Genomic DNA, 13,028 nt, shown 5'->3' with positions numbered 1-13,028 from the left:
GAGGGTGTGTGTGTGTGTGTGTGTGTGTGTGTGTGTGTGTGTGTGTGTGTGTGTGTGTGTGTGTGTGTGTGTGTGTGTGTGTGTGTGTGTGTGTGTGAGAGAGAGAGAGAGAGAGAGAGAGAAAGTGAGAGAGGCAGAGAGACAAGGAAACAGAGAACAAATAATGTTAGCCTATGCAATCATATCTTTGTGTAGGCTAGTTGACAATAACAGTGTAACATATTCATAACGGAGATACCAACAGTTAAATATTGGGTTAAAATAAATCAAACACATTGTAATGGATTCTCCTTGCAGATAAATACACTCACAGAATAATTGCACTCACTCACATCCATACACGATAAATACCACAGGGCTGTCACTTTCGCTGTCGCTGTCATCAGAGGATGACACGTCTCCAGATCCAAAACAATCACTGATAGCCTTAGCCACTCTTGCTGACCAGCAACAGAGCTTAGGTTAGAAGCCTCCAGTGAGTTCAACGCTTTTGGCGACTTTTTGGCGACTTTGCTCTCTTTTGACAGCGACATTTCTCAAATTAAAAATATTTAATCTTTCTGAGGAGATCTGCTAGCTTGTTTACACAGAGCGCTGCGAGTCTGACAGGAGAATGGCTGGACCAATCGCGTGCCGGTCAGTCGAAATGGGGCTTCCCATTGATAAATGATCAGCGTTTGTGTACATTTCTAAGCTTTTTGATTGGTCCTATACAACGTGAAACACCATATTTGGAGAGCAGAGACAGTTTGAGGGGATTCCCGGGAAATGCTCAGAGGTGACGAGAGGATTTGAGAAAAGCATTTCGAGCGAATTTAGTAAAACTTTGTAAACTTTAATAGTCATTTAAATACCTTTACTCAATTATCTGGACTACGAAACTTTAGGAGATTATTTTTGAATGTCTGTTCTTTGAGATTTAGCAAAACATTTTTTTTTTTTAAATCTATTATTTTCATTGTTTTTCCACATAATCGGCCCATATCCTAAAATGGAACGTTGCGACTTCCGACTCATTTCGCCAGATCGGGTCACATATGAAGTTTAATGAGGGTAATACAAATAATACTTAGACAGGCAGGGCAACACACGCTAAATGTAACTTAGAACAGAGAATGAATGTGAGGGATCAACTTATATAGCAAACACAAACGAGGATAATTAATAGAACACAGCTGAAACCAATGAACTAATAATGATGGTAACTATGGAGACAGACGAGTGGCGGGAGTCAGAACAAGGAAACGTGACAAATGAAAACAAACTGAAAGTCCATAAACAAAACTAAACAGAATGGTGACAGAATGCCCCCTGTGACAAGACATTCTATTACCTTGCGCCGTAATAGAGTGATTCATAGGGAGGGATGGAGGGGGTTCTGGAGGGGGACGAGGAGATGGTGAAATGATGTGGGGAGGCAGAAGAGAAGGGATGGTGGCAGGATGTGCCGAGGGGATGGTGATGGTGGGACGGCGAGACCAAGGGAATGGTGATGGTGGGACGATGAGACCCAGATGTTGAAGGTGGAGGAAGTCCGATAGCGCAGACCCAGAGCTCTCAGAGCTGACAGCACAATGCGGAGACGAAGGCAGTAGGGAGCCCAGATGTGGTAGGTGTGGCTGCCGACATCTGAAGGATGAACAACGGAGATGAGGGCCCAGGATCTGATGGGGCAGAGGGAGGATCGATGGTGCTGAGCGGCATTGCTGGTGCTGGTGACCCAGGCGATGTCGCAGATGGAGCCAAAGTGCCTGAGGATTGGGGCGACGGCAGTGAGACCAAGGACAGAGGCGATGCTTAAGCTCATCTGGCTCAGGCGCTGCAGATGGTTGCACGAAGTCCCGGCATTGCATCTCCAGAAATGGCGCAGGGCTGCAAACCTCTAGCAGCGGCGGGGCTGGAGGACTGGCTGAGCTCTGTAAAGGAGGTGACATCAGACTGGACAGGATGATGGTGAGTAGGGTACAGTCCACACAAATCAAAGAGAAGAATAAATCAGCGTCCATATCTTCATAAAGCAATATTTAAACAGTGATGAAGAAGATGATACAGGGTTGGCTTGGGTGGGAGTCGATTCTTCCTCACTGGTGTCCAGCAGCCAGTCCTCAGTTCCCATTCCCTCGACCGTAGATGTCGTGGACTCACAACCCTGGTCAGACTCGCTCGGGGGCTCATCTTCTGGGGCGATGATGAGCGCTGTCCTCTTGTCCTCTGGCTCTGGCTCACTCATGGTGGGTGGTCCCTCAATGTATGTGGGGGGCACTCACGCATTCTCTGCGGTCGAATGTGGTAACTTCTCTTGGTTCTGGGTCTGTCCAAGTTCTGGATCGAGGCCGTAAGATGCATGCAGTTTTGTTTATTAACTGCATAGTCTTCCTTTATATATAATTAAACTTTTAAAAACCTGAGTTACATTTAATTGTGTTGCTGCAAGGTTTTTGAACACATGATAGCGTGTTGTATGAAGCCTCTCTTGGTCTAGTGAGCTCAAAACTAGCCTAATTACACAGAATGCCCATAAAATCTGATTCAGCCAACTCACGACTAGCCAGTTTTGAAAATTCTGCAGAGTATTTCTCTATTCTGTAGAGCACAACTTTTGTTGAGCGGAAATAACTCTTCTCCCTGTACCTATGAATTTCCTAACATGTTTTTCCTGTCAGTGTAGTTTTAGATATGTCTTTTTATTGAGAAGACATTTCTTTTCCCAATGCTAATAGACTGATTGCCGTTTGAACTCTAGAAACTTTAGTTTTCCTTCTGTCTGTATTGTTTCTCATTCTTGTGTTATTTCTATATCGAGTGGAGCAGTGCACAAACCAAGTGCTAGGCTGCACGGGTGACCAGCTCTGGCAGGACAGTTGAAGTGAAGCTCGTTTTTGCACAGAGCCCAGTAGGTGGTTGTGGGCACGCCTCGAATTGAAAGTTAGAAATTGGTTTCACGCAAGGGTGCCCCAGTCATTTGCTGTGCTGAATAGTGGAATTCACTGGATAATTCCAGCATTAATTGATTCTGGGCTCTGAAATAAACAGGCTGGCAAAGTGCACGAAAGTAGAGGCACAGCCTAATAGACCTACTCATTTTTCGAGAGGAAGAGAGTAGTTGCTGAGAACAGACATGAGTCCAAGTCATTATTTTACATGTAAATCAATGGGATTTTCACCCATTTTATTATAAGAAAGGTAATAGCATGTCATCTCCTCAGTAAGTCACAAGATTTGAAATAGGTTTAATACATAGGGTTAAGAGTTTGCTTAAAAAAAATGTGCAGCCTTACATTATACAGTTCTTATTTTCTTTGCTGAACACAGAGTGAAAGTACAGTGGTTTAGAGGGAAGCAATTACCAACTACCATACAAATATGTATTTCTGAATATTCATGGATTCAAGGCTATGCCTGGAGATTTGTAAAATAATGATTTTATAATGATTTAATGATTTTGTATATTTTAAAGCAACAACATGGAACTTTTCCTCAGCGGTCGCCCTACAGGTTGGAAGCGGAATTGTCCATTACCGCTGTCGTAAAATGATTTACGGTTACTGTATATGAAGCATGTAGGCTTCTTTTCATATGGGCAATGATAATATTATTAATCTTCCTCCTTTTATAATTTATACATATTTAGTAGACTAAACATTTTAACTCAAACATTTGCGATTTGCATGTCGATTACAATGCTCAAATCTGAACGAGAATAATAGCGATAGCATCCTAACCATCTAAAACTAACGCATGTTAGTGTTTACTAGCTACCAGATTGATAATTCGCTCATCTACTAGCTGATTCATGAAGATAAATAAATGGAGGACCAGATAGTTTCCGTAACGTAGCCAGGCAGACAACAGATTGGAAAAACTAAAGATAGTATGCAAGCAATTTACAGTTACTTACTAGTTCAACAGCATGACGGCCAAGTCAGCATCGGTCTGGTAACACTCCTCCTCCATAAGCTAACGCCAGCGAGCAAATGCTCGACCCATATTGATCCTCGTCCTGCCTTTCAGTTTATCACTCTCCCTTTTCCTCTTCCGACTCTACTCCGACAAAACCTTGGACTTCTTACGTTTCGCTGCTGCTTCAGCCATGACGAAAACAGATGCACGAAAACAAACGCGCTGGTTGGCCACATTTGAGGAAGTGTTGGGCGAAGTGACGTATGCCGTAAAGCAGTCGAATTTTGTAGTTCTTTTTGAGCGCAGGTTACTACCCGCACCCCGAAGTTACATAGTGCCAGTAAAAGCGATACAGACCCCGTCAGGCTCTGGCAGACGTCTCATTCAACCTATTGTAAGTCGATGTACCATCACAAGGGTCTTGGAAATATATTATGAAGGTTGAAAAGTTACATGTTGTTGCTTTAATATTTCTGTGCATCCCTGTTTTTTTTTTTTTTTTTTGCTTGTTGTCTGTTAAAGTGTATATTTTATGTGCTGCTGCCTTGGCCAGGCTCACTTGTAAAAGAGATTGTAATCTCAATGTGATTTTCTTCCCTGGTAAAATAAAGGTAAATAAAAATAAAATAAATAAAAATAATGAACTAAGATAGGTAACTTGCTACAGCACTGTGAACAGCTCTACATATTTGGAAGATGACAGCTAGCATTATTTAGCTGGTTGTGTAGGACTAGGCTAATTGCATGCCTGTCTTTTTGATAAATCACTAAGGTGTTGTTGGAATATTTGTTTTGTTTTTTTGCAACTGATTTGAGTCTCAAATACTCCTTTACTTGGTCAAGTCATCAGAAACCCTCTAGATTTTGTCTCAAGTCTCATGCAAATTCAAGTCTGGAGTCTGTCAGTGGAGCTTTGTAAGAGTCGTGTGAATGATCAGGTATGCCAGGGCTTCGTGGTGTCTTTGTCTCTCGCCCTATTTTCTCACACATCAGGTGCGCCATAGGGACTCTCGTCAATGAGACTCAGTGACACTGCATTAGACTCACTTCTTACTCTAATTCCCACTACACCCATGATCCCCCAAAATGAGTCTGTCTCACACTTGGAATGGCGCTACCACCAGCATTAAATCACTCAAGGTTTGATTGGCAGTTTAAGTTGTGAATGTCTGAAAAAGACATCGGAAGTACTGAAATACCATTAGATAAATGTCATAACATTAGGATGGCATTAGTTCTTTTAATTTTTTTTTATTATTTTAAAATGACAGAAATCTTATGTTTTATTTAGTGTGTATGTGTGTATAGCCACATTATATGTTAATATTATCATTATTATCTTCATTATCTTCATTCATTGGCTTTCATGTTATTATTCTATTCTGAATTATTAATTTGATGTAATTTACTTAAATTATAATTTTTATAAAAATATATATAATTCTCTCTCACTCTCTCTCTCTCTCTCTCTCTCTCTCCCTCTCTCTCTCTCTCCATCTCTCTCTCTCTCTCTCTCTCTCTCTCTCTCTCTCTCTCTCTCTCTCTCTCTCTCTCTCTCTCTCTCTCTCTCTCTCTCTCTCTCTCTCTCTATATATATATATATATATATATATATATATATATATATATATATATATATATATATATATATATATAAAGCTGTCCACTGTTCAGCCATGGCAGAAGGGCTATCCTGCATGTGTTAATGAAAGCATTGCTCTGCTCCCTTTGCTGGGTGGATGGTGGCTTATGGGAAGCTGGAAAAGGGAGGTGTCCCGCTGTATAGATGATGATGAAGGCTCCAAGCATAGACTCGAGAGGGCAGATTGGAGGATAGTGCCGTAGGACTCTGGGAAGTGAACCTGGCTGCTCCCCATGGAGCTAGTGAGAGTGGGAGCGAATGGCCGACATTTACAAATGAGCCTCTTCATCGCCACATGGGGGAATAGAGTATCCTATTGTGTCTCAGCCGTAGAACTGCTCAATCCTCCCCCACATCCATGAAAAAGCAGGATAAGGAAAAGGATGTGTGTCTGAGTTTTGGTGCCCAAGGCAAGTGGCAGAGGGCATACTTAACTTTCCCTGTTCCTTCATTCCTACCACATAAAATTTGAATTGGAGGGATTTATCATGCAGACCCTGAAGTCTGTGATACCAAAACATTCAACTCTAGTTATAGTTCTTTACAGGGTTGGGCAAAATTCAGAACTGAAGAATCTGTCTGTCTGTCTGTCTATCAGTTGATCGATAATTTTGTATTTCTATTGTTCTTTTTATCATTCTTACTTTGTTTTTTTTAGTTAAAGGTACAATCTATAATTTTTTTGCAGCCAGAGGTCGCATTTTCAAAACAATAACAAAGACGAAGCTTGATGACGCTATGAAGGAGAGTGGAACGATGGGAGATGTCATTTTCACCATCCAGAGATGGAATTCACGAATCATATAAATTATATATCAGCTAATAAATTAGTTTTTGTATTACCTGTACGTTTGATCACACTATTTTATGTCATCGTAATGAATTATCTGCAAGTAACAGGAAATTTAATGCTATATTAGCCTGTTACTAATATGTGACTATTTGTGAAATGATTTGGTGGGTTAATGCTGCACAGTTTTACACGTTTAAAACAATCGTACTAAAAGTACATTTAAACAAACCCACAGTATTTTGTAAGTAATGGCAATTAAATTGCAAGTAAATATTTTTGTACAACACATACTTTATTTAATTTCACTGCCATAGACTTGGTCACCAGACTGGATAAATTTTTTTACTAAAGTACAAACAAAGTTCAATATAACTGTATATGTGTAATAAATAATATATTAGCTTACCTGTCTATTAAAACAGTCTCTGTCGACAGATCAAGTCCAAATTTGTCTCGAAGCTCTCTCCATCTCGAAAACGCCATGCCGATTTGATCCTTGTTTTATTTCTCCGTTTGTCCCAAAGCCTGCTTGCCACAGTTGATCTACATTAATGTTTTTTTGGGGCATTTTCTGTACTCGCCATTCAATAATCATGATCCATGATGACTGAACAACACAACAGCGGCGCGCGAGATATTGTATCATAGATATATATACATAGATCACTCATTATTATTTCTTGTTCCTTACATTTCAAATTTTTTGCTACCTTGGTTCAAATTCAGGAATTTAATTGGACAGACAGTCTCCAATCAGTTCTGAATGGTGCACAACCTTGTTATTTTCTTTTCTTTACATTTGAGAGTTGTGGATTTATTTACTTTTGACAGCTGTGGTTTGTTTAAATGCAGCTTGTTCCAAAATATGATTATGATTTGAATAAATATGAATATGATGCTACAGGGGGAGGTGATGCTGCTTTTTTTTCTCTAAATGATGACATCCCCTCAAAGAGCAGTTTCATTTCCATCCAATGCAGTGGGACCTGGCACTAGCAGCAAAACAATCTTGCTAAGTGCGAACACTTCCCTCCCATAATACATCCTCCTCCTCCACTCAGGCTGCACTGTGGAAACAGAAGGCCGAGACAGAACGGCTGGAGCTCAGCCACTCACTCAGCCCTTGATAAGGAGGATTCAGTGCTGTGAGATGGGGATAATTTGTTTCGAGAGGCCTCGAAGTGTCTGGGACCTGGGAGGTGCACCGCAGGCGAATCAGCATGCCAAGCCAAACATTGACCACCAGCTGGAAAACATCTAAGCTATTCTGGATCAATTCAGAATTGATCTCGGCCCAACTGTATGTATAATGTAGACTGTTAGGTGGTTAAGACTGGCTGTCTGTCTGACCAGTGCTGGGAAAAAGATATGATCTGCCCACACCCTTTAAAAGCATATTATGGGAAAGGGCAAAGGGCCTTGAAGAGACTTTCAAATGAGCAGAGAGGGTTGCCTCTGTGCAGTAAATGGATTCTATCTTGCCAAGTTACGACCAGATGTATTCAGAGCATGCTGACAGGGCTCTGCGCATCCTACAGACCTGTTTACAGGGTACTCCACATCCCACTGCTTTCTGTTGAGTCTGCAGGTTGGTGGCCAAAAGCTTTGGAAGAGGGTGAGGCACCGAGCATCATGAGTATTGAATGGTTGTGGCGGGGCATGCACAGAGGAGCTATAATGCAGAGTCGGCTGCGAGTGCCATTCTTGCTCCTCATTTGGGCTGCCCAAGGAGGCTGCATGCAGGGATTAATAGGTGGTTGACTGGAAAGCAAAGCTTTTTAACCCTGCTCAGGGACTCATAGAACAGAACCACACCACGCCAGCAGATGCCAAGTGCAGCTGTCATGAGTCAGAGTGCTTTTGTTGTTTACGCTCTCTTCTTACTCGCTCTTCTTTCCCCTCTGTGGCCTTCTCCAGCCCTTTGCACTTTCTGGTTGAACTCACATTCCTCTTAAATATTTTCAAACTTTATATCTATCTGTCTATTTATCTATCTATTCATCCATCTATCCATCCATCCATCAAAACAAACAAAAATGCAACAGTACATAAAACTCACAGAAGCTTATAAAACATGCTGATCCAACAAAATACAAACTGTTGACGCTGTTTGTTGTTGTTGTAGTCTTTTTGGGCAGTGTGAACTAGTGGAGGTGGACAGTGGAGTTTTCATTGTGTCTGACAACAGGTCAGGAACAAACCTACACTTTTCATTGGTTTAATGCACACTCTCCTGAAGTGTGTAAACTACCTTACAATGATGTGCTTGTTTTTAATGAGCTGTGTGAGAGAAGACGAGCTCCACAGCTTTTTCTCGAGTCCTTGACCTTTTCTCATCCCCGCTGACTCTTGTTCGTCTGTTATACCCTCACACCTCTCCCACTCTCGCTCATTTATCCTCTCATCTCCCCGTTCCCTCCTCAACTGTCCCTCCCTGCGTATCACTCTCTCCTATGTCTAATTGCATTTCAATTCGCCCTAAGGGATGCCTGGGTAGTTCAATCCTCTCCCCCGGTTTCCCTCAAATCCATTTGCACCCTGCCCTGGCCAGGTCAGTTTCATGGGTTGCCCTGCAGGAAATATCAGATGACCTTACTTTCCAGTGACAACAAGGTATCATGGGGAATAGAATCAGTTGAGAGGCTCATCCTGCCCCCCATTCCCTCATATCCATCTTCCCCTCCTGCACAGACTTCCTGCTGTCAAGTGTAGAACAAGGTCAGAATCATGTACTGTGTGATACCAAGTACCAAAAGTTTGAGGATACATTATATATGATATATAGTGCTGGGTAGTAACTGATTACATGTAATCTGGATTACATAATCAGATTCCAAAAGTTGTGAATGGATAATTAGATTATATTACATTTTAAAAGTTACTTTATGGATTACATGATTACATATTATTCACACAATGGCAGTACATTTATATTTTATTGATTTGCGCTAATTCTTCTTTTTACTCTTTTAAATGTTCCTTTCTAAAAAATAAAATAAACCATTGTGTTATACCGTTTAGCTTTGACTATATTCACAATAGAGGATGGCCATGTAATTTTTATATAAAAATAATTTGTGATGCTTCTAAATTTGGGGACAAAAGCACTTCTTATTTACACCATGTATGAGAGGAGTAACTAAACACTGTTGATGGAGCATATAGCTGTGAAACACTTCACTAATTATTGATCAAAAATATATTTAAAAACTGGAAAACTTTGAATGTGTAATGCCATTGGTGTTTTCATGTTTATTATTGTTTGTTCACGTAATGCAGGGATTTTTTTCACCTAATGCAGGCAAACGTTTTTTGTCAGACAAACCCCTTTTGGCCTAAAATATTTACTTGGAGACCCCTGAGATTTTTAAGTTAATTTTTCAGTCATTTTACAACACATTTGCATGTTCACAGTTCTCTGATGTCGGATAATTGTGACAGTGACATAGATAAATAAAACATTATTTTTTGTGTTTAATTGTTTAATTTTGATAGTTTTTATTTTCAAATAATTAATTTATATTCATTTACATTTTATTTTTTAATTAATCATTAGGCCTAGCTTTTCATCAACTCATAATCCCCCTGCAGTTCGTTCATTATCTCCAGTTTGGGAAACCCCCCCAAAAAATGATTTAATGCATTCCGTGAAGATGATAACAAAGAATATTTTCTATTTTCTTTCTCTCTCTTTTTTATTATTTATTTTATTTTATATATATATATATATACACACACACACACAATAACTCTATTATTTAACATTTAAATCTAAGTGAGTAATCTAAAAGTAATCAAAAAGTGGTCCGAATTCATTAGCTAAAATGAGTAGTCGAGATTACGTTACTAACTAGTTTTTGCCATGTAATTTGTAATCATTATAAGACTACAGTTTGCAAGTAATCTGCCCAATTTGTTTTCTGATTTAATTCAATGTTTACAGCAAATTTTGAAAAGTTTAATTGAATTTCAGATTTTCGTAGTATTTTGATTGTCCCTCTTATGCTTTTACAACAACAGCACTTCAGCTGCATGAACTCCACAAGTTTGTGTTTAACATAATTATCATTTTATGCAGCATTTCATTTCATTTTGAATCCAAGATTTTCAATTTGGTCTCAGAAGTTTCAACCCCACTGTACTTTATTCTTCACTTTATTCACTATTCAATCTAATGAATGCATCATCATTTCATACAGTTCTATATAAAGTAAGCAAATATCCTGTGTGCTCGCATCTGTTTCTCAGGAACATTTATCTTATACTTTAAAGGCCCTCTGTAACCCATTTACTTACTCCACTATATCTGGGACTTATTTGTGTGTGTTTTTACAGAATAGAACACGGCAGAAAGCTTGAAAGTGTGTTTTAGTATAAGAGTCTTTTCAGAAAAGTACAATGAAGTCTGGAAGTGCTTGTGGAAAAAAGTGTGGGTTGAAAGAATGAGGTTGACATATGCACAACCCATGAAAACTCACGCTGTGAATGATGAATCCATTTGATCAAATCACTTTTTTGTTTCAAACTCAGAGACATAGAGACCTTTAATTTAAACAGCCTCAAAGTGCCATGTTAGACTTAATGGAATATTAGTATTCAAATGGAGGAGTTCGTTCCCCTGAGTGTCTATGAGCTTTTTAGTCTCAAATGCTCAATGGCTCATGGGAACATGGAGATGCGGTATGATGGTATTTAGAGACAAGTGTCTGATGGGTGCTGGAATAATGCCAGAGAGATGCCTATCTCTGCTTTTAATGGAATGTCTATCGTTGTTTAAAGTGATCAGCCCTGTCAATTCAGACTGTGAATTTTGATGCTTTCGACGCTTCTTACTCACATCAATCTAAGCGTCAAAAGGTAGAGACAACAAACGTGCACGCCGTGGGTCAGCCAGAGACACAGATACTACCTCTGGAACAAACACCTCATCAAATGTCTGCCAATACAAGCAGCGTCTTGTGCGCAAGAGAAATGTGATGGGAATTGCATTTATCAGAGCTGCTTCTCTGTCTCCTTGTGATTTAAAAAGTAGGGAAGGATTGGGCAAAATTGTGTTTGCTTGCATTATGTTGTTATTGTGTCAATTTTCCACACCAGAAACAAAGGAAGGGAAATATGTGTGTCATATTTTATTTTAAATTGCCAGACGTCTTCTTATGTTCACAGAAGACCCTCTTGCTTTAGCTGTCGGCGGTGACAGTTTGAGTGAAAATTGAGGCCGTTGTTGTCCGGTATCCTATCAGGAAGGCGTTTTCAAAATTGAATCAGAGATGTGTCTCAGAGGTTCTCGTTTACACGTTGCCCTCAGATGGAGACAGAAACAGGAGAGGACATGGGGAAAAAAGGTGGCTGTGTTTCATGTGAGCTAGTTCTCCTTGTAGAGGTGACACCATTTAGCATATTAAGAGCATTTTAAACAGGTGCGGGTAGACACGGTTCTCCGTAATCAGCTTTTCTGATGTAAGCTCCTGATACATGGATTTTACAGACTCTCCAATGTCAAGGTCCTCTTCTCCTTTGTAGTAATGCTAGAATACAGTATGCTAGATGTTGAGCGCATGTTCAGCCAGCTCTGTGGCACAATGCTCTTGATTTATAAATGTTATTTGCTGGTGTGGTAAATGGTTCAATGATGCGATTTAAAAAAAAATATATTTACTTATAAAATGGGGTTGTCAATCAACACATTACATGTATTCAAAATATAAGAAAATTTTGAAAAGTGATATAAAAGTTTTTAAAAACCATATTGAAATCAACAGGAATACAAACAGAACATTTTTAAAGATCTATTCTTCTCTTTATCGTGGACACTTTTATATGTCATTGACCCAATATTTAAAGAGCACTTGTATGGCTGGCCAGACTTTGATGCACTATCTTGACAACTGCACCAAATCAACTCAAACAAGAACTAGCTGCTTATAAAACCACACAAACTTTGTCTCTTGCAGCTGTTTAATGGCTCTTTGCTTGTTTTTGTTTGTTTTGTTTTTTTTGCCGTAAGGTTATTGCACCTTTATGGCTGATCGGGGGGTTGGAATAATCCTCGACATCTGTTCGGGGAGTGGTTGGGGGGATGCCGACGTTTGCCTTTTATTTACTGGACCGGGCCTCGGCTCATCCCCCCAGCTCTGAGGTCGGCATGTTGACTTTTAATGGGAAAACGATAAAAAAGAATCTCAAATGGGCCTCAAGGTCAATGAAGGAGTTTCGCCCCCAGCTATCTCTATGGCTTGTAAAACAAACATTACTCATGAGCACCACAGTAAATTAGCACCATGCACCAAAAACTTATTTTATTGAGTATTACTGTTTTAATTGAGTGTTTAATAAGATTAAGTTTTCTTTCCATTCATTTGCAAAACGAGTTAAGTGCAATTGTTGTTAATGCAAAACTTTACAGCATATACAAAATAATAATGTTGTAGCTCATCTGTAGCATTTTCAATTTGTTAAGCCAGGCAAGAGTGTATTTTTCTTTATGGAGTGGTTGTCTTACTCTTCTCCATGGTCATATTCCACAGCCTCTTCCTCTCGTCCTTCTTTCTTTCCCTCTGGCCCTGATGACAGGAGGGTAGAACGTTAATCAGGACGGCGCTATCTCTCAGACAGCACCCGCAGGCTATCGCCAGCCCTAGCGTTCTCTGTGTGGGCAATGCCAGTCTTGGCACCCTGGTTCCTCGAGGGATG

This window comes from Scardinius erythrophthalmus (assembly GCF_964197995.2).
Source record: "Scardinius erythrophthalmus genome assembly, chromosome: 15".
Classification (NCBI taxonomy): Eukaryota; Metazoa; Chordata; class Actinopteri; order Cypriniformes; family Leuciscidae; genus Scardinius; species Scardinius erythrophthalmus.
The sequence above is the reverse complement of the archived record's forward strand: the minus strand, read 5'-3'. Positions refer to the sequence as shown.